Here is a 22,350-nt window from a genome sequence, read left to right as displayed (position 1 = left end):
AGTTTTGCAAACTGGAGGTGGTGTGACCCATTGATGGGCTGGAAAAACAAGTCAGTGGATTGTGACAGTGTTTAAAAATAAAACCAAGTAGGACTAAAAAAAAATTAGTGTTTATAGGTTCACAGAAAAAGTAAAACAAATACTGTATATTAACCCATAAATGTGGAATCTAGAAAAGTGGTTCAGATAACCCTATGTGTAAAGCTGAAATAGAGACACAGATGTAAAGAACACAAATGTATGGATACCAAGCGGAGAGAGAGGGGAGTGGGGTGAATTGGGAGACTGGGACTGACATGTATACACTGCTGCTGCTGCTAAGTCGCTTCAGTCGTGTCCGACTCTGTGCGACCCCATAGACGGCAGCCCACAGGCTCCCCATCCCTGGGATTCTCCAGGCAAGAACACTGGAGTGGGTTGCCATTTCCTTCTCCAATGCATGAAAGTGAAAAGTGAAAGTGAAGTCGCTCAGTCGTCTGACTCCTAGCGACCCCATGGACTGCAGCCCAGGCTCCTCCGTCCATGGGATTTTCCAGGCAAGAGTACTGGAGTGGGGTGCCATTGCCTTCTCCGACTCAGTGCTCTATGGTGACCTAAATGGTAAGGAGATCCAAAAGAGAGGGGATATAAGTATATGTATAGCTGATTGACTTTGTCGTACAGCAGAAACTGACACAACACTGTGAAGCAACTACACTCCAATAAAAATTTTTAAAAAAGAAAATGTAAGAACTATTTTATGAAATAAGTTTTAGTTACATATATATATGTATATAGGTGTTTATGTATGTTGTAGGTTATAATACTATATTAAGTGATTTTCTTACAGTCCTGGTCAAATTGAAAACCATTGATCTAGGGCAGAAGTTGGCAAATTGGTTCAAAGACTAATTTGTTGCCTATTGTCTGTATGGACTACAAGCTAAGAATGGCTTTGAGTGCAAAGTTGCTAAATTGTGTCCGACTCTTTGCAACCCCATGGATTGTAGCCCACCAAGCTCCTCTGTCCCTGGGATTCTCCAGGCAAGAATACTGGAATACACTGCCACGCCCTCCTCCAGGGGATCTTCCCGACCCAGGAACTGAACCTACGTCTCTTACGTCTCCTGCACTGGCAGGCAGGTTCTTTACCACTAGTGCCACCTGGGAAGCCCAAGAATGGCTTTAAAAGAAGTATATATCATGATATGTGAAAATCACATGAAATTCAAATTTCCACATTTCCTATTGTTCATAAAGTATTACTGGAATGAAGCCACGTGCATTTGTTGATATGTTGTCTGTGGCTGCTTTTCCAAGTGTTGAGTAGCAGTTGCAACAGACACTTTGTGGCCCAATAAGCCTAAAATAGTTACTATCATTACAGGAAAAGGTTACCAACCCATGATCTAGAAGATTCTTTCTTGATGTATTTTTTTGAAGTCTGTAATCTGTTCAATCTGGTTTGTCAAAGAAATAGGGCAGCAATCTGATAGAACTGGAGTATGATATTGGGGGAGTGTTGTGGAGGCTGCTGCTGCTCCCCATACCACCCGGGTCCCCATCCTGCTCTGGGTGACCCTCCTCTGGCATCTGTGCTTCCCAAATGCCCACATCTGCAGCTTTCTGCAGAGGCCTGCCCCTGGGTTGCTGGAGCAGCTTTGCCTGCCATGAGGGACTTAGCAGTGCCCCGGAATTTCAGGTCTGGCAGGCAGGCCCTTGGCCAGGAGGCAGGGGTATGAAACACTAACCTCCTTGCCTCAGGTCAAGAGGATGAAAGGGTGCCCTCCACTTCAGAGGTGCTCTGTGGGGTCAGGCTACATTCTCCTCCTCCGGGCTGGCCCGAATCACACACTTGCTTGACTTCTCTCCCCATTCCGCCCACCTGCCCCATTCCCTCTGAGAGCACTTTCTTAACTCTTGGGGACACACAAATCTCAGTTTCAGCACAGTTCTTCTAGGGGACTCAGTCTCTGAGAGAGGGAGCAAGTGGGGACGGGGGCAGAGAAGTTCTTAAAAGACAACTTTTTAAAACAGAACTCTGGCCTTAGTGGGTGCCACCAACCTGTCCCACTGAATGCAGACTCTGCATGCCGCTGTGGGTGGTTTTCAGAAAGGGGAAAGGTGGTTTTTCTCAGCGAGGATGAATTTGCAATGTGTTATAATTTTAAAGAGTTCTGGGCTGTCAAGAGAATTGGATTCTAACTCCAGATGATCCACTGGGCAAGCAGAAAATCTCTATAAGACTCCTTTTCCTACATTTAATAAAGAATTACACCAGTGAGTTTTTAAGGTTTCCTCTAACCTTCTGAGTCTCCTTGTGAAGTGGGTGGTTGAAACCATCTTCTAGAGGCTGACCAATCCTGGTTGGGTCACCAAGCCCACCAACTTTGCTAGGCTTCAAAGTCCAGACTCTACCCACACAGCAGAAGCGTTAGACCTGTCATCTCAGGTGGCCACCCAGCATGCAGCAGAGTCCTTCCAGGGGACTCTGTGCTGCCCCTATGCAAATCCAGACCTTGGCAGCCAGTCAGGGGCACTCTGAGAATTTGCTTTACTAATGTGGAGCCACTACCTGTGGTTTTAGGGTTTAAATCTTTAAAACCCCTCAATCACAGCCTGCACTCTGCTGTACTGGGCTTCTGACTTGGCACCAAATTCTTGGTCTGCTCTTCTTTTCTGTTGTGATCACTCTCCACCACTGGCTGTCAGTTTGAAAGAGCATGTCCAGTAGACACACAGTGGGAGGGAAAACCTGAAAAAGGAGATGGGGAGCGTAGGGTGGGGTGGTGAGAAGGTAAGTAACTATAAGATGGCACCACTTTTACTTTTATCTCACTCATTATAAAAATTTTCAACACAGAAGGATATAAAGTGTTTCTTCAGCTAGGTTTAAGGACCCCTCTAGAGGTTACAGACCTATTGTCTGGAGCCTGTGGGTTCTTTATACAAAATTGTTTGTAACTGTAGGTCTTCCTTGGTGGCTCAGTGATGAATAATCTGCCTGCCAATGCAGAAGACATGAGTTCGATCCCTGAGTTGGGAAGATCCCTTGGAGAAGGAAATGGCAACTCTCCAGTGTTCTTACCTGGAGAATCCCATGGACAGAATGTAGCCTGGCTGGCTACATTCTATGCGGTCACAAAAGAATAAGACAAGACTTAGCTACTAAACAACAGCCACAACAATTTGTAATTGTATCTGTTCATTTGCATAGCTTTCTTGATACTTAAATATGAAAAATACCATTATCCAGGTTCTAGAAAATGACTGCATTCAACTTAAAGCTAGACCTCAGTTTTATCAGGGCTTCCCTGGTAGCTCAGTTGGTAAAGAATCTGCCTGCAATGCAGGAGACCCTGGTTCAATTCCTGGGTCAGGAAGATCCCCTGGAGAAGGGATGGGCTACCCACTCCAGTGTTCTTGGGCTTCCCTTGTGGCTCAGCTGGTAAAGAATCTGCCTGCAGTGCGTGAGACCTGGGTTTGATCCCTGGATTGGGAAGATCCCCTGGAGAAGGGAAAGGCTATCCACTCCAGTATTCTGTCCTGGAGAATTCCATGGACTGTATAGTCCATGGGGTTGCAAAGTGTCAGACATGACTGAGTGACTTTCACTTCACTTCACTTCAGTTTTATCACCTTGGTTTTCAATTGTGTTTATAACTTCAGGAGTGAAGTGACAAAGTGACAGCATATTTTCTTTTTTCCCACAATGAAACCAGTTTTACTGTTTACATTTAAGGTTGTATCAGTAATCATGATCATTGAAAAATATTCCAATTACACACGAAAGGACAAGGAAAAGTAAGACTCACTAAAAATCCTACTTCTTGTGCCATAAACATGACTGACTTTTTCTGGTTTTTAACAGTTCGTAAGTTGGAAAGCAGGTCTAACTGCCGTAAGGTTGTCAGGTCCCAACGTCAAAATGGTATCTGTCAACCTTAAGTTGAATTATTTTTTAATTTGCACTAGAGTGGCATTTTCGTATATAAAGACAAGTTTAAAAAGATATTTAATAAGTTGAGAATTCACGTTGACATCCTGAAAATTAGCATAATTAAAATAAGTAATATACTACTTGAATTAATAAGGAATAATGAGACAAGGCCGGAAGCAGACTTAATATGTGGATGGTGAACTGGGGCTATCTGAAAGCCACAAGACAGTGTACCGGTTGTGGTTTGAACATTTCATTTGCAGACAAAATAGAAACCATAATAAGAAAACTTGAATTATGGTGATTTTTTAAATGATATGAATGACTCATTAACATTTTCTTTCTAAGCTTTGACTGTGAACACTGTGTTGAAACTGCATTTCTTTTCAATATCTGCAAAAAATAGAGCAGGTTCAGATATTTCCCTGTTCCCCACAATACTTGATGCTTTAAAAACATTGCAATAGTAACCTTACTTAAATTTTTTTTTTAATTTAAAAAATTTATTTATTTATTTATTTTAATTAGAGGTTAATTTACTTTTAAGGGAGTAAAACCAGTTAGAGTTATCATGTCATATTATTAAAAATCGATCCATAGATTTAGTTAAATGTGGTCTGACAATCTTGAATTTCAAACACAGACATGAAGTTTTTCATATTTCATAGCATAATAGCAATATAAAGAGCATTACTGGATTTTCCTGGTGGTCCAGGAGTTAAAAATCTGCCTACCAATGCAGGGGACACAGATTAGATTCCTGGCTGGGGAAGATTCCACATGCCTCAGGGCAACGAAGTCCTTGCCACAACTGCTAAGCCTGCATTCTAGAGCCTGCAAGCCACAACTACTGAACCCACAGGCCACAGCTACTGAACCCGCATGCCTAAAACTGTGCTCGGCAACAAGAGAAGCCACTGCAGTGAGAAGTCCACGCACAGCAACTAGAGAAAGCCTGTGCACAGCAAGACTCAGCATAGCCATAATAAATAAACAGAGTATTACCACAGTCAGGTGCAAAATGACTGAATATAGACTTGTAATTGAGATTACACCTCTCTCTAATCATAGTTTCACCAGAGCTCTCATTTCAGCAAAACATGATCATCTATCAGTTTGAGTTTTTATTACATAATTTTTTAGCACATAATTTATAAATTATCTTTGGATTTATATACATATTTTTAATTAGAGGATAAACACATTACAATATGGATTTGTATTGCTCTAATTGCTCTAATGCTCTAACTCTCTGGGATCCCCTAGTTGCTGCTAAGTGTATAAAGAGTACACTGATCTCTAATACTTGTATCTACCTAAGTAAAATATAGGATTAAAAATTTTAAGTTAATAGGTAATATCCAAAGAACTATTTTCCTTTAGAGGATCCATACATTACTTGAATTTGAGAAATTCCAGTATAAGGCTAAAAAATGTTGCTTATTCCTGTTGCAGACTATATGTATATGTGTATACATGTATGTATGTGTGTGGGTGTGGGTGTGTGTGTGTGTGTATATATATATATATAAATCTATGAGATCATCCCATACATGCTACTTTGTAACTTGAATTTTTACTTAATAATATGGCACAGAAGTTATTCTTTTCAATGACTATAAAGTATTTTATTACATGATTGGTTAGCCAGTCCCTCATGAAAATATTTTTGCTGTTTCCAGATTTCACACTCTTTTGAGGAACATTGCAATAAGTATCATTCTTCATTTTGTAAACATGTGTAGAGTACTTTTATAGATGTGGAATTGCTGAGTCAAGGAGAATGTACATTTAAATTTTTGATAGATATTGCCCAATTACTTTCCACAAAGGTGGTATCAATTTTCTACCCCACTCATAGAGTATAAAAAACTTGCCACATTCTCACTTTTAAATCTTGGAAACTGGACAGTTGAGAAATTAAGAATTGTATATAAACTAAGTTGATAGTATCATATGTTTCAGATGTGTACAGATGCTGCTGTGCTTATTAAAATATAAAGTCATTTCAAAATTTTATTGAATTTCTATTGCATATCTATTGTTAATGCATTTTCTCAACCAACAGCTACTTAAATCACTATCATACAGAAGTTTCATGATTTTCTTTCAAAAAAGAGTGCTCATGGTAGAATATCTGGAAGACTGTAACTATTTTGGTTCTCTCGTCTACATGAGAAAACTACCCAATGTAATATAGGAAAATGGAAGAACAGGGCCTGGGATGGGGCAGCCCTGCCAGCTACCCATTCCCTTTGTATGGACATAAATACTACAACAATAATACAACAGAAGGGGAAAGACTAGGGATCTCTTCAAGAAAATTAGAGATACCAAGGGAACATTTCATGCAAAGATGGGCTCGATAAAAGACAGAAATGGTATGGACCTAACAGAAGCAGAAGATATTAAGAAGAGGTGGCAGGAATACAAAGAAGAACTGTACAAAAAAGATCTTCATGACCAAGATAATCACGATGGTGTGATCACTCACCTAGAGCCAGATATTTCCTGGAATGTGAACTCAAGTGGGCCTTAGGAAGCATCACTATGAACAAAGCTAGTGGAGGTGATGGAATTCCAGTTGAGCTATTTTAAATCCTAAAAGATGATTCTGTGAAAGTGCTACACTCCATATGCCAGCAAATTTGGAAAACTCACCAGTGAACACAGGACTGGAAAAAGTCAGTTTTCATTCCAATCCCAAAGAAAGGCAATGCCAATGAATGCTCAACTACCACACAGTTGCACTCATCTTACACTCTAGCAAAGTAAAGTTCAAAATTCTCCAAGCCAGGCTTCAACAATATGTGAACCATGAACTTCCAGATGTTCAAGCTAGTTTTAGAAAAGGCAGAGGAACCAGAGATCAAATTGCCAACATCCGCTGGATCATCGAAAAAGCAAAAGAGTTCCAGAAAAACGTCTATTTCTGCTTTATTGTCTGTGCCAAAGTCTTTGACTGTGTGGATCACAATAAACTGTGGAAAATTCTGAAAGAAATGGGAATACCAGACCACCTGACCTACCTCTTGAGAAACCTGTATGCAGGTCAGGAAGCAACAGTTTGAACTAGACATGGAACAACAGACTGGTTCCAAATAGGAAAAGGAGTACGTCAAGGCTGCATATTGTCACCCTGCTTATTTAACTTCTATTCAGAGTACATCATGAGAAACGCTGGGTTGGAAGAAGCACAAGCTGGAATCAAGATTGCCGGGAGAAATATCAATAATCTCAGATATGCAGATGACACCACCCTTATGACAGAAAGTGAAGAGGAACTAAAAAGTCTCTTGATGAAAGTGAAAGTGGAGAGTGAAAAAGTTGGCTTAAAGCTCAACATTCAGAAAACTAAGATCATGGCATCCGGTCCCATCACTTCATGGGAAATAGATGGGGAAACAGTGTAAACAGTGTCAGACTTTATTTTTTTGGGCTCCAAAATCACTGCAGATGGTGACTGCAGCCATGAAATTAAAAGACGCTTACTCCTTGGAAGGAAAGTTATGACCAACCTAGATAGCATATTGAAAAGCAGAGACATTACTTTGTCAACAAAGGTCTGTCTAGTCAAGGCTATGGTTTTTCCTGCGGTCATGTATGGATGTGAGAGTTGGACTGTGAAGAAAGCTGAGTGCCGAAGAATGGATGCTTTTGAATTGTGGTGTTGGAGAAGACTCTTGAAAGTCCCTTGGACTGTAAGGAGATCCAACCAGTCCATTCTGAAGGAGATCAGCCGTGGGATTTCTTTGGAAGGAATGATGCTGAAGCTGAAACTCCAGTACTTTGGCCACCTCATGCGAAGAGTTGACTCATTGGAAAAGACTCTGATGCTGGGAGGGATTGGGGGCAGGAGGAGAAGGGGACGACAGAGGATGAGATGGCTGGATGGCATCACTGACTCGATGGACGTGAGTCTGAGTGAACTCTGGGAGTTGGTGATAGACAGGGAGGCCTGGCGTGCTGCGATTCATGGGGTCGCAAAGAGTCAGACATGACTGAGAGACTGAACTGAACTGAACTGAGTGGCCCCTGGATTCAAAGAGGTCCCTAGAAAATATTGGGTTCCTCACTGAGAGGAGTTTTTACTTAACTAAGGAATAAGAGTATCCTTTATCTTTTCTGTTTCCAAGTTCCAGAGTCTTAATTTCCACTGCTGTGGAATCAGTATAAGTAGACGTTAAAAAAAAAAAAAAAAAAGCTCAGCCATGTAGAGGCAACATAAAAGGCATATTCAGTGGTACAACTGCATTTGAAGTTCCTTGCAGGAAGATTATGTGACCCCTCTGTTTCTGCATCCCCTAGGGCCGGACAGAACACCTGCCACACCAATGAGTGAATGAATGCTATGAGCCCTCATAAACCTGCACAGAAAGCAGAAACATGCTTTCTAATGCTTTTTTCCTTCTCACTCTTAATTGGATTTCAGCCTTTAGAGAAATCTTTTTAGAAATTACTGTTGAGAGGGCAGCATAGCCCTGGTTTAGTTGAAACTTTTCCAAAGAGAAAGTTTACAACCCTGCTAGTGTGGTGAATACTGGGTCAACCACAGTTACCAGTTCTACTTGTTACTTTAATCCAGAGGAGAAAGGTTTGATTACAAATAGTAAATCTGTTACTAAGTAAATACCAAACACCACATTTCTGATGACCTGCAAAACTCCATAACATATGGGGCTTCCCTGCTGGTCCAGTGGTTAAGAATCAGCCTTGCAATGTAGGGGACATGGGTTTGAGCCCTGGTTGGGGAACTGGATCCCACATGCCCCCACTAGGAGTTCAAACACCTCACTAAAGACTGAAGATCCTGAGCGTGGCAACACACAGTCAAATGAATATTTTAAAATAAAATAAAAAGCAAATCTAACAATAACCAGTAAAAGAAGCCTCTCTGCCCTCTCGTTTTTCACTTCCTTCAAAAAAATTTAAAAACTGAGATAATTCACATACCACAAAATTCACTCTTTTGAGTATACAGTTCAATAGTTTTTAGTATATTCACCCTCCAGCACCATCTGATTTCAAAACTTTCTCATCATTCCCTAAAGGAGTCCCCTATCCTCCTTTACCCCACTTCAGGATCCTGACACTCACTCATCTACCTTATCTCCTTATACTTACCTATAGTTAATAGTGCCTCTAGGCTTGGGGAGGTGGTGTCCATTAGTATCACAGATCTTGAGAGAGTTCTGTTTCCCAAGATGCTTTTCTTTTTCTGCCACCATCAGTAAATACTATTGACCAAGCACAGAAACCACAGAGAATTCTCTTTAGGGCAATTCCTCTTTGTCATACCAAAAAAAAAAAAAAAAAGTGTGTGTGTTGAAGGCGGTAGGTGTCTGGGGAAAGATTAACTGATGAGCACATGGATGATTGCCTTTGCTGAAGTACAGTATTGATTGCCATGGATGGCTGAAGATCACATTCTCCTGAAGACACAAAGTAGTGGGGCAATATCTTTCAGAATTAACAAAGGCATCTGCCATCACAGAGTCAAGGCTGGGTCTTAAATTCATTAACATAATACAAAACTCTTGCTGACAATTTGTATCTGGCATTTGTCTGAAAATGGAGCAAGGTGGTTCAGGAAGGAGCTACAGAGGAAGATGTAAGAAAGAAAAACAGCACAGCATCCAGGAGTTGGTCTGGCACTCTCAGCTAAGCCTTGTTCTCCTGTTAAACATAAACAGTTTTATAGAACAGGAACATAGGGCAAGGTCATTCTACGACCACGATGGATCAAAACAAAGACCAGACCACTCTGTTCTTATGTCTGAACAGGCACTAATAAGAATGTTTCCAAACCATAAAAATGACCAAATATCCTCTTGTCCTGGCTAATAGGGGTGAGTGCTGCTTGCTTATCAACCTCAGCATTGGGTTTTCTTCACTTCCTCACCTTCTAGATAAGAGGTATTAAGATGTCAAATCATAGAATCCCTTTGATTTCTGACAGAAGCCAATCCAGAGCCAGGCCTATTTCCCTGACCCTCTTCAGAATCACATAGTAATAGTAGTTAGTTGCTCAGTTGTGTCCAACTCTTTGTGATCCCAGAGACTGTAGCCCGCCTGGATCCTCTGTCCATGGGATTCTCCAGACAGGAATACTGGAGTGGATTGCCATTCCCTTCTCCAGGGCATCTTCCCAACTCAGGGATCAAATCTGGGTCTACTGCATTGCAGGCAGATTCTTCACCATTTGAGTCACAGGGAAGTCCTTCAGAATCACATGACACAAACCCAAATCACATGATAGGTCCTTTCTCTCACCTCTTGCTGAGATGTTCGTTTTCCCTCATTGAAACGAGTAATGCATCCAACTTGTTCATCTACAGATTTGTTTCTTCTGTTGGTCTTCGGCTGAGAAACACTGATGGGGGAAGCAGTCCATCTTCTATAAGGGTTACTTCAGGGGACCACACAGTGGCTCTTGCCTGAATCCATTTCACATATCCATCTGCCATAGGTAAGACCTGACATTCCACCATGAGAATGTGATTCCTTCGGGTCATCACTTAGTGATTATTTAGGCAGAAATGCTCTCAGAGAAGAAAATGACCTTTAAAACATTCTCAATCATAGATGTTTGAGTAAGCCACTTTCATATTTCATTTATTCATTAAATTTTCTTACATTTTAGCCCTTTGAAATTAGGATACGGCCTATGATCCATAGCATCTTAAATTCTTTGAAATATGGTAATACATCTGAGCTCAAGTTTCATCAATTGTGATGAATTAATACTATTTCCCAAAACTCAATCATGTGCATACAACTCTCACAATTTTTGTTATATGCATATGCTACAGTGAGGGCTTCCCAGGTGGCTCGATGGTAAAGAGTCTGCCTGTCAATGCAGCAGATGCGGGTTCAATCCCTGGGTTGGGAAGATCCCTTGGAGAAGGAAATGGCAACCCACTCCAATATTCTTGCTTGGGAAATCCCAGGGACAGAGGATCCTGGCAGGCTACAGTCCATGGGGTTCCAAAGAGTCAGACAGAACTTAGTGACTAAACAACTAACAATATGCTACAGAAATGATATTCATATTATATTTGTCTTTACAGTACCTCACTTTTTAAAAAATTTATTTTATTTTTTACCAATACAATATTGTATTGGTTTTGCCATATATCAAAATGAATCTGCCACAGGTATACATGTGTTCCCCATCCTGAACCCTCCTCCCTCCTCCCTCACCATACCATCCCTCTGGGTCATCCCAGTGCACCAGCCCCAAGCATCCAGTATCGTGCATCGAACCTGGGCTGGCAACTCATTTCATATATGATATTATACATGTTTCAATGCCATTCTCCCAAATCATCCCACCCTAGTACCTCACTTTTAAGATTTAAGTAAATGTAGGGCTTTCCTGTGGCTCAGTGGCAAAGAATCTGCCTGCCAATACAAGCAACGCAGGTTTGATCCCTGGTCCTAGAAGATCCCACATGCAGCGTAGCAACTAAACCCATGCATCACAATTATTGAGCCTGGGCTCTAGAGCCCAGGAGTCACAACTACTGAGCCTGTGATCTAGAGCCCATGAGCTGCAATTACTGAAGCCCGACACCCTAGAGCCTACATTCCACAACAAGAAAAGCCACTGTAATGAGAAGCCCGAGCACCACAATGTGGAGTAGCCTCTGCTCAACACAGCGAGAGAAAGCCTGCATACAGCAACAAAGATCCAGGACACAGCAAGAAATAATAAATAAGTAAAATAATAAGATTTAAGTAAGTGTAGTGAAAGTGGTTCAGTCGTGGACTGAACTTCATGGACTATATAGTCCATCGGAGAAGGCGATGGCACCCCACTCCAGTACTCTTGCCTGGAAAACCCCATGGACGGAGGAGCCTGGTAGGCTGCAGTCCATGGGGTCGCTAGAGTCAGACACGACTGAGCGACTTCACTTTCACTTTTCATTTTCATGCATTGGAGAAGGAAATGGCAATCCACTCCGGTGTTCTTGCCTGGAGAATCCCAGGGATGGGGAGCCTGGTGGGCTGCCGTCTATGGGATCGCAGAGTTGGACACAACTGAAGCGACTTAGCAGCAGCAGCAGCAGCATACAGTCCATGGAATTCTCCAGGCCAGAATACTGGAGTGGGTAGCCTTTTCCTTCTCCAGGGGATCTTCCCAACCCAGGGATTGAACCCAGGTCTCTCGCATTGCAGGCAGATTCTTTACCAGCTGAGCCACTATGGAAGCCCAAGAACACTGTAGTGGGTAGCCTGTCCCTTCTCCAGGGGATCTTCCTGACCCAGAAATCAAACTGGGATTTGCTTTCTTCTAGTAATAACATCCATGCATTCCTGGGCAAGACATGCTAGTTATAGCTTTCCCTAAAACTTATTAAAATATATACACAACTATTTAAAAAATTGTAAAATGTTGCTCATATTCCACAAAAAATCATCCCCCTGGTTTGCCAGTGGTAGCTGTGCAATCCTTGGACAACGCTGAACTAGCTGATCTCAGGTGTCTTGCTGGATCCTATGTTTGGCATTTTCTATGGGACTAAGAGGGGCACAGTCTGCCCCCAAAGTTTTCAATCTGAGAGTCAAGACAGACATGAATAGAAAAAAACTATATAATCATAAATATTTTTAAACAGAAAAATAGATCCAATTAACGATTTATATAGCTTTTATGTACATATACTTGTGTTGGAGTCACCTGACCGTAAAGATTAGCTTTATGTTGATAAAAAGCACCAGATCTCTTGATACTTGAAAACACACATAAGTGATTTCAGATATAATCTTTGTCTTAAATATTGTCCCAAATATTGTAGATTTTATTTGGGAAATACGTGGACAGACTTGCTTTGATCAGTCTGGGAAAGCTTCTTAGGAGAGCAAAGATTTTAGAAATTACTCAAACTCTTTCCTTTTATTATGACTAGCCAGAGGTCCCCTAAGCCTTGCAATTCAAAGTTATTACTATATTTGGTGGCCGTCGACAAGACTGGGGAGCTTGTTAGAAATGCAGGTTCCCAGGTCCTCACTGCAGCCCTGCTGAACTGAACATGCATTTGTCCTGGTTCCAGGTGATTCAAACACATGTTAAGTATGAGAAGTACTGCTTTAACCACTGGAGCCTACCTTAGTCATTGCTTATCTAAAAATGGTCCTTCCCTACTGTATAGCACAGGGAATTCTGCTCAATATTATAAGGCAGCCTGGATGGGAAGGGAGTTTAGGGAAGAATGGATACATGTATATGTACGGCTGAGTCCCTTCACTGTTCACTTGAAACTATCACATTATTAATCAGCTATTCCCAAGACAAAAATCAAAAAGTTAAAAAAAAAAAAAAGGATATGTGTAGGTACGGTGTGCCATTTTATTTTAGGACTAGAAAGGAACTGTACTTAATTATAAATAACTAAATAAAAATGGTCCTTGAAGGATACATATCCCAGGGCAGGTAGCAAGGAGACCAGAGGTCCCTGATCAGTTAAATACATTAGATTCATCTGTTCCCCCTCCACTGTCTTTGAGGGTTGCCACATTAAACAAAAGACTTAGGAAGCAAAGATGTATTTTATTTAGGGGGAAAATAATCAATTTAAAGTAAAGTCAATACCCCAAGCCATAATTTGTGGTCCAACAGCTGACTGAATCTAAGAATCAGAGTAAAATAATGCCCATTTTCTTTCTTCTTTTGACCATCTCACTCCTGCACCCACTGGCCTAGAAACACATTTGTCCTCCATTGTAAAACTGCAAGCCTTCACCTGAACATGCTATGATAAAGATTCATATAAATGAAAATATTTATTGGTAAATTTATTCACATGAAAAAGAGTCATCTTTTATGTGGAGAAGGCATGGGCAATTCTATAAGAAAACATTTTTCCTGGAAAGCATTACCCCAGAGGTCTCCTTTACTGATCCAAGGGCCCTTGTCCCTTCCCTTATGCATTCAGTCAGTCAGTATTCAATATGTATTTAATGAATGAATGAAGGAAATCATTTCCCCTCATGGACAATATCCTAGAAAGCTTCCTTATCTTCTCAGCCCCTCTTGAAACTCTGGATTCTTTCCAAAATCTGTTTGGTATAACGTTTTCTACCATACTATCAACAGAATAAAATCAAAAGCATTTTTAAAAATGTCCAGTGACTAAGTAGAAATTGGTTCTTAAAAAGACCAAATGAAATAAGCCAACTAGAAAACAAACACACAGCCAGTGTCTGCACATAACCATGGATATTCTGTCTTTTGAAGTGAGCTATACTTCAATCTTTAGGTATAAGAGAAAAAATGTTTTATTTTTGCATATTCCTTATTCCATTCTGAATTCAAAATATACAGACTCCAATACTGCTACCATTTTGTGTGTGTGTGCTTTATTTTATCAATACATTAAAAATTTTTCCAACTAGCCTCTCAACATTAGCTGTGGGGAGTAATGAGATGTTGCTATCAGAATATCATAATTATACATAATAATGGACTTTGATATATCCATGTGAATAAGAGTAATGAGTCATTTATTTGAGTTTAAAAGTTCCTCAGTAAGAACATTTTGATGAGCACATTTCAAATCCTAAATATTAATGTGATTTAGCTCTCTCCAGGTATTTCTAGCAAGGAGGAAGAGTAGGAAGGAATGGCAAATTACTCTGCTCCTATTTGGTACCCAGAGAGCATCCTGGGAGCTTGGTGACAAATAAAGATGGACAAAATACTAGAATAAAAGATATCACAGGTGACCTACCATGTACCAGGTATGCTTCGGACTCTTGTTTCAGGCAGAAATTCTAACATAATGGTTCTCAGTAATAGTTGTACAGTAGAGTCACCTGGAGACATTCAAAATATATACTAATGCCTGGATCTCATTCAAAGAAATTCTGATTCAATTGGTGAAGTGGGGTTGAGGACATCAGAGTTTTGTTTTTTTTTTTAACTCCCTAGGTGATCTGCCCATGGGCCGAAGTTGAGAATCACTGCTTTTAAACATGTGCATTATAGTATTATTTTAATATCATTCATATATAAGAGTGGTAAATGTATTGAGATTTCAGTGTACATAACAGAACATCTTCCTTAATGATTCTTGAGAACATGGGCCAGGTTTTTCATTTTCAGTACCTATTACAGTGTATAATTGATAAACATGTGTTGAAGATATTAGTGATGATGATTGGGAAGCTTCTTGAAGTCATATTCATACTGCCTGGCCCATCTCAGTCACATATATGTTTATTAAATGAAAAAAATGCTTAAATTAATGAGTGATGATGGGGTGTTTAAGTGTTAGTCGCTCAGTCATGCCCAACTCTTTGCGACCCCATGGACTGCAGCCCACCAGGCTCCTCCGCCCATGGGATTTTCCAGGCAAGAGTACTGGAGTGGGTTGCCATTGCCTTCTCCGTGGAACTTTACTACCCAGCAGGAAATGACTAGCATGAGTTCTTTGCCATAGTTGAGCCACAGAGCCCTGAGCCCATCCCTGGGCCAGCTGTAGAGGTACTTGGACCCTCCCCTCCTTCATCTGAGGCTCCTCCTTGCTAGGGTCACGTTGTGATCAAGAAGGGGGAGCAGGCAGGGAGTGCCTTCAATGGGGGTGGAGTGGGGTGGGATGAGACACAACATTGGCACCATAAGAGAAAGAAGAATTCCAAGAACATTGGCAGCCAATGACTGAATTCTGCTGTAATAATCCTTTATATACTTACTTGGAGTCAAACTTTTGCCCTTTTACAAATTCTTCCCTTTTTGATATGGCTGACTATGGTGGAACTGAATTCTCAGGCATTGAATGAGTCATGAGATCCAGGGATATTATGCATGTTTACATGTGTCTACAAGCTGTATTCAAATGTTACCTTCTATGAAAGAGTTCCTTTGAACAATTTGTGATGCTAAAACCTAGGTAGCACATCTTGTTGTCTTGGTTCATACTATACAAAATGTATCACATTATGTTCTTATCATAGGAGCATCCCCTACATTATAACATTACAGAAAGGTGGAAGTTGGGAGTCAAATTGTTTCCATGAAGCCTATAATAAAAGACATGTTTTGATATTGTCAGCCTCTTTGGTAGATGTTAGTCTCTTCCCCAAATACCAGTATAATAGAGCACTGTCCACTACCGGACATTAATCTATGTATCCAGTGGCTCTTATGCAGGATATTCTAGGAGGAGGTCACATGCTGCACCCGTTGCAATGCAGTTAGGAGCTCCCAAGTGTCTCACTTCGGAAGATGTTAACTCTAATAGTAGCACCCACTGTTTCTTTGACAGATGCACAAGGAACAACCCTGGAATACACACAAAGGCAGCAGCAAGTCTCTTAATGCTAGGAGCTCTGACTACACGTAGATCTAGTCCACAATACCATTTGGAAACAAGGACATTGCCAGGAGGGTTCACTTCTTTGTGATGGCAGGAGAAGGATCTATGAACAAATTAAGCAGCTTTTTTCCGGCTCTTGCCTCCTCTCTAGGTCTATCTCTCATTAATGCTCTTATTCAAACCTTCACTTGGTGTTCTTGATTACATTTTTTAAAACACCTCATTTCTAGAATAAGGAGATAAGATATAAATCCACATATGTATTATACAACATATAAAGATACACAGACCCAAAGATCTCATTCTCTCACTGTTATTATAGTTCATCCCACTTCACCTGCAAACTGCCTATTTATCAACTTCTGCCATATTTCTTTACACTTTCCTCTTGTAATTTTGCAATAGCCTCTTATCGTTCTAGCATCTTCAAAACTTTCAAACATACTTTTATCAAACCAGCTCTTTCCCTCCCACCCACCCCCCACTGATGAATAAAATTGGATGAAGTGTCAGTCATTGTCTTTATTTTCCTGACTCAAATCATTCCTGGGATAAATGAAAATAGTTCCTTTTGACTCTGATAAATAAAAAGCCTATTTCTACAACCTAGATGATCTATTTTATTGAAAAGAAAAATGTCATTGGTACTAACTTTACTTTGTAAGTTTAGTTATCTGATCGTGGGCTCCCCAGGTGGTGCAGTGGTAAAGAATGTGCCTGCAATGCAGGAGACATAGGTTCAATCCCTGGGTCAGAAAGATCCCCTGAAGAGGAAGTGGCAGCCCACTCCTCTTTTTTTTTTTTTTTTTTTTACCACTCCAGTATTCTTGCCTGGGAAAACCCATGGACAGAGGAGCCTGGTGGGCTACAGTCCATAGGGTTGCAGAGTCAGACACAGTGAACTGAGTGACTGAACATGCACGCACATCTGATCATGTTTAGAAAGTAACAACATGAAGACAGGTATCTAATTTTTCATTCTGAAGTCAGGGGGTTGACTCTTGAGGCTCAGTGGATCACTGTCAGCTCAGTTGGCCTGTCCTTATGCTAGCTGTCCTTGCATTTTCACACAACTTGGGGAGGCCAAATCCCAGGTACTAGGCAGTAATGTGGTTAAAGTGGTATTTTATGAAGATTGGTATGTCAGCTGTGACAAGAATAGATTCCACCAGGGGAGAAACAGAGCCAGAGAAACCTATTGCCTAATGTTACCACAACAGATGGGAGGTGTCAACTGGAAAAAAAAAAAAAAAAACTTGCATAACCTAAAAGTTAAGAATTTTTCTTTTTTTAATTTTGGTTGTGCTGGGTCTTCATTGCAGTGCATTGGCTTAGTTGCCCCAAGGCATATGGGATCTTAGTTTCCCAACTAGTGACTGAACCTGCGTCCCCTGCATTGGAAGAGGGATTCTTTCTTTTTTTTTTTACTTATTTTAATTGGAGGCTAATCACTTTACAATTGTGATTGTTTTACAATTGTTTACAATTGTGGTGTTTTTTGCAGTCACAGGTGTACTTGTGTCCCCCCATCCTGACCTCCCCCCCACCCCACCCCTCTGGGTTGCCCCAGAGCACCAGCTTTGAGTGCCCTGCTTCATGCATCGAATTGCATTGATTATCTGTTTTACATATGGTAATATACACATTTAAATGCTATTCTCTCAAATCCTCCCACCGAGGCGGATTCTTAAGCACTGGACCACCAGGGAAGTCCCCAAAGTTAAAAGTTATGTTTTATTTGGCAGATAAAACTGAGGACTTAAGCCCAGGAGGCAGCCTCTCAGATCACTCTGAGAGACTGCTCCATGAGGCAAGGGAAGAACTAGGTTATATAGGAGTTTTTGCAATGAAGACCAGGTAGTCAGAACATTGAAAGGTTACTGTTAATTAAAGAAAACCAGACATCTCAAGTTAATAAGTTTAGCACTTTTCTGTGTATGTAAGATGCAAAGGACTGGGCTCACTGAAATCATTTGTGTGGTAAGTGCCTCAGCTACCTGAAGCCAGCATCTTGTGCTTCTCATCCTGAATCTCCTCAGGGTTAACTTGTAATGCGATGGCTTGACGCAACACCCTTTGTTTGCTGATATGGCAGACAAAAATTTTTCACTGTGAAAGTTGCTCAGTCATGTCCGACTCTTTGTGACCCCATGGACTGTACAATCCATAGAATTCTCCAGGCCAGAATACTGGGGTGGGTAGCTGCAGAGGTAATAAGGACCCAAACTCTGGTGAGAGCCATGGGATTATAGAAAGGAGTGTGAGGTGGCAAGAGTACATGAAAAGTCAAGGCAATCGAGGAGGAGCAGAAGTCGGGCACTGGGTATGTTGTCACGTGGCCTTGTCTCTTGGGAGATACACAGGGTAAGGCCTAAAATGAAGGCCTGAAATTGTGCGCTACCTTGACAACTGGTTTTGGGCTTTCCTGCTGGCTCAGCTGGTAAAGAATCTGCCTGCAATGCAGGAGACCTGGTTTCGATCCCTGGGTTGGGAAGATACCCTGGAGAAGGGAACAGTTGCCCACTCCAGTATTCTGGCCTTGAGAATTCCATGGACTATTCCATGGGATCACAAAGAGTCGGACATGACTGTAATCTTGCTCATTACATTATAAGTAATATTGACAACTGGTAAAATCCAAAGAGCCTCAAATTGTCTAACAGCAAGTCCCTATCCCTACTTGGCTCCCACAGATGAGATCCTCTAGCCAAACAGCCCTCCTCATCAAAGGGACCAGGCACTGTTCCTGCTTATCCCTAGAGGTGGATTCCAGTTTCCCAACCAGCCCACAGAATCTTTCAAACAAGCCAATCATATCTTTCCATGGAAAGCAGGGATCACTTCCACCCTCCTTTTTTTTTTTAATTTATTTTTAATTGGAAGATAATTGCTTTACAATGTGGTGTTGGTTTCTGCCACACAACATCGTGAAGCAGCTCTAAGTATACCAATACTGCCTCCCTCTTGAGCTTCCCTCACAATGCCCCCCATCCCCCCTGCTATATCATCACAGAGCACCGGGCTGAGCTCCTTGCACCCCCACCCTCTTGATACTAAAAACCTGCCTCCCACAGCCCCTGGTTGTTCACCCTGTTCCAAGTGCAACGCTCCTGTGACTTCACATGCATGAATGTCTTCCTTCCCTGGGCTGTGAGCGTTTGGAGCATACGTGGCTGAGGACATGTGAATGCTTATGACCAGTCCTGGGGCGTCCTTTGTTCAGCCGTTCCCTAGCCCTAGGGCAGGAATCTCTCCCTCACCAGTGAGGTGAATCACCTCTTGGTGACTCAAAGAGGATGCAGCACAGTGAAGGTGAGGCCGAGTTCAGTTCCACACATAGAGACAGAAAATTTCAAAGCCGGATAAACCTGTCTTACTCTCCAAATAAGGAAACAGATTTAGAGGCCAGGGTTCTCGACTGTCTGTGCCTTTTCCACATCTCAGTGAGGATCTGAAAGGCATGGGTAGGGGATCTATATAAAGGTAAACATCATTGAATAATTGCATGAAAAAGTATAGAGGTTCTGAAGGGTGTTCTCTTCCTCCAGAGTGGATTTACTTTTGCTTCTGGAAAACAGTTAGAATAGGGCTATTTGCCTTAATCCAGACTTGGATTGCCCTGATCTGAGTTGGAATTCAATCTTGCTGTTGACAGAGCTGTTTCTGGTTCTTTGTTACATCTTGGTGCAGCCCTTCAGCGATCACAGCTGTGAGCCCAAGGCCCCTTCTCCTTGGGGAACCCCCAGTTCCAGCTTTCATTTTCTCAACCATGTGAGACTTTGCTCAGCTTCTCTCTTAGTCTTCCCTTTCCTTTTTCCTCAGAGCCCTAGAAGCATTTGTTTGGGGTTCCCACCGCACCCCCCACCCCCCACCCCCAGCTTTACTGAGATACAATCTATTAGCAATCACTTTCTGATTGTATCCTCAGCCTCTCAGCTCCACTTCTGTGAATCAGCAACTTCCTGGAGAGGAGAAATAGCCCCAACCTTTGTCTCACCCGGATGCATTTCCTTTCTCTCTAGGACCCTGCCCCTAATTTCTGCTGCTGTGTATCTCTCTCTCCTTCTTTTAAAATGGACTTCATTTTTAATTTTTATTTTTTGGCTGTGCCTCAGGACATGTGGAATCTTAGTTCCCCAATCAGGGATCTAACCCTGGCCCCCTGCATTAGAACTTAAACAGGAGGAAAGAGGGCAGAGCACAACCTCTGATAGAATGACCTAGCCCTAGGACACAACAGAAACTGATTAGAATCAAATGGGTCCATGATGGCAGACAAGTCAACTTCAACTAGACCTTGATCCTTAGTATATGCTCCTTGTAACACATCAGCAAGCTGAATGACACACCCGGAGGCACTGTGACAGTTCCAAGGCTAACCATTCAAAGACCAAAAAGTGAGCCGCGGCCCATTCCTGGAAATCTCTGCCCTCTTCCTCAAAATGGTTGGAATAATCCTCCCACTCATTAGTCTATGAAATTACCCAGCCCATAAAAAAAGCTAACCACACCACATTTTGAGGCCATACTCACCCTCTGCAACAACCCACATACTCTGTGGAGTGTGTTTCTCTCTGAATAAATCTATTTCTTACCTATCACGTAGTCTCTCACTGAATTCTTTCTGTGATGAAATATCAAGAACCTGAGTTTGATTAGGTCCTGAAACCAGGTCTGTGATCTTAGTTGGAAGACCATGGGTTTTGGCTGGGTTCGAGTCCCAGCACATGAGTTCATATCCCAATCTGAGGAAAATGATCTCAGACACATGGTGCCTTAACCACTGGACCACCAGGAAAGCCCCACTATGGTAATTCTCTGATGACTTCAAACAGATCGCTCTTGAAAACTCCAGCTCTTCTAGTTGTGTTCAGTGCAAAGTTGTGTTAGTTGCTCAGTCGCGTCTGACTCTTTGTGACCCCGTGGACTGCAGCCTGCCAGGCTTCTCTGTCCATGGAATTCTCCAGCCAAGAATACTGGCATGGGTTGCCATTCCCTCCTCCAGAAGATCTTCCCGACCCAGGGATCAAACCCAGGTCTCCTGAATTGCAGGCAGATTCTTCGCCATCTGAACCAGCAGGGAATCCACTCAATGGAAGGTTGGTCCATCGTAAATTGACTGTTTTAGCTAGAGTGAAAATCCAGTTAACAAAGCATTCACTGAATGTCTAGTATTTGCTTAGCATTGTGGAGCTTCAGTGCACAAAAGAGAAACAACAGACTTGTTCTCTGCCCTTCATTCATGTGGAGAGACACACGTGCAGTGACTGAGTGGTACAATAAGAGCACACTATCAGGAGAGAAGGGAGGCACTAGAGTGAGCTATAATAATTCAAGGAACTCCCCTTGGTTCCTCAGCTCCTACACCAGAACAGCACCAAAGTCTATGTTGATCAGTAAACGTGTGTGCAAAAACCTGCTTTTAGAAAGAGACTGAGTCTGGATTGGGGAGCATGTGGCCAGAGTGTGCCTGGTCTCAACTTTGCTTTAGCCAATCCGTTGCCTCATAGTATGTGGTGCCCTGTGGGCAAGTTCCATGCAGAGAGATGCTTCAGCATTAAGTAGCTGCTTTCCTTTTCTCTTTGAGTGTTTCTCATTTTCCTTTCCTACCTTTGAATCAAAACTAAATTGAAATCCTTCTATTGAAATGGGCAGGAGAATTTGCCTACAAATGACCTGTCATCGTCATTCTGCATCATCTCACTTAATATTCACCCTTGAGGCAGGAATTATTTCCCCATCTGGCAAGTTTAAAAGGTAAACATTGAGGTTCAAAAAGGTTAAATCACTGCATTGGTAAGAGGTAAATGTTTACCTTCTCCACCACACCCAGGTTATGCCCTTTGCCAAAAGTCTTCTCAAACAAAAGGTGCTTTTCTTTTTGTCTTTTCTTAGTCTCTCAATTCCCCCTAGTAATCACCTTTCTAGAAAGTCTAATGCCCAGATATATTGGGAGATGATTTTCAATAAGCTTTCCTGGTCTCTGTGTGAACTCAGTTAGCTTACAAGTTTCCCTGAGGCAAAAGTACCTTTTATTTTGGTTGATGTGAGAGAATCAGAAGAACACAAATGTTGTAAATGGTTTAGTTGAGAACAAACTGCTGGCTTTTC

The sequence above is a fragment of the Bos grunniens genome, chromosome 2 (genome assembly GCF_055505025.1).
Source record: "Bos grunniens cultivar Pamir isolate PY7600 chromosome 2, Bosgru_T2T1.0, whole genome shotgun sequence".
In the NCBI taxonomy this organism is placed as follows: domain Eukaryota; kingdom Metazoa; phylum Chordata; class Mammalia; order Artiodactyla; family Bovidae; genus Bos; species Bos grunniens.
Note: the sequence above shows the minus strand (reverse complement) of the source record.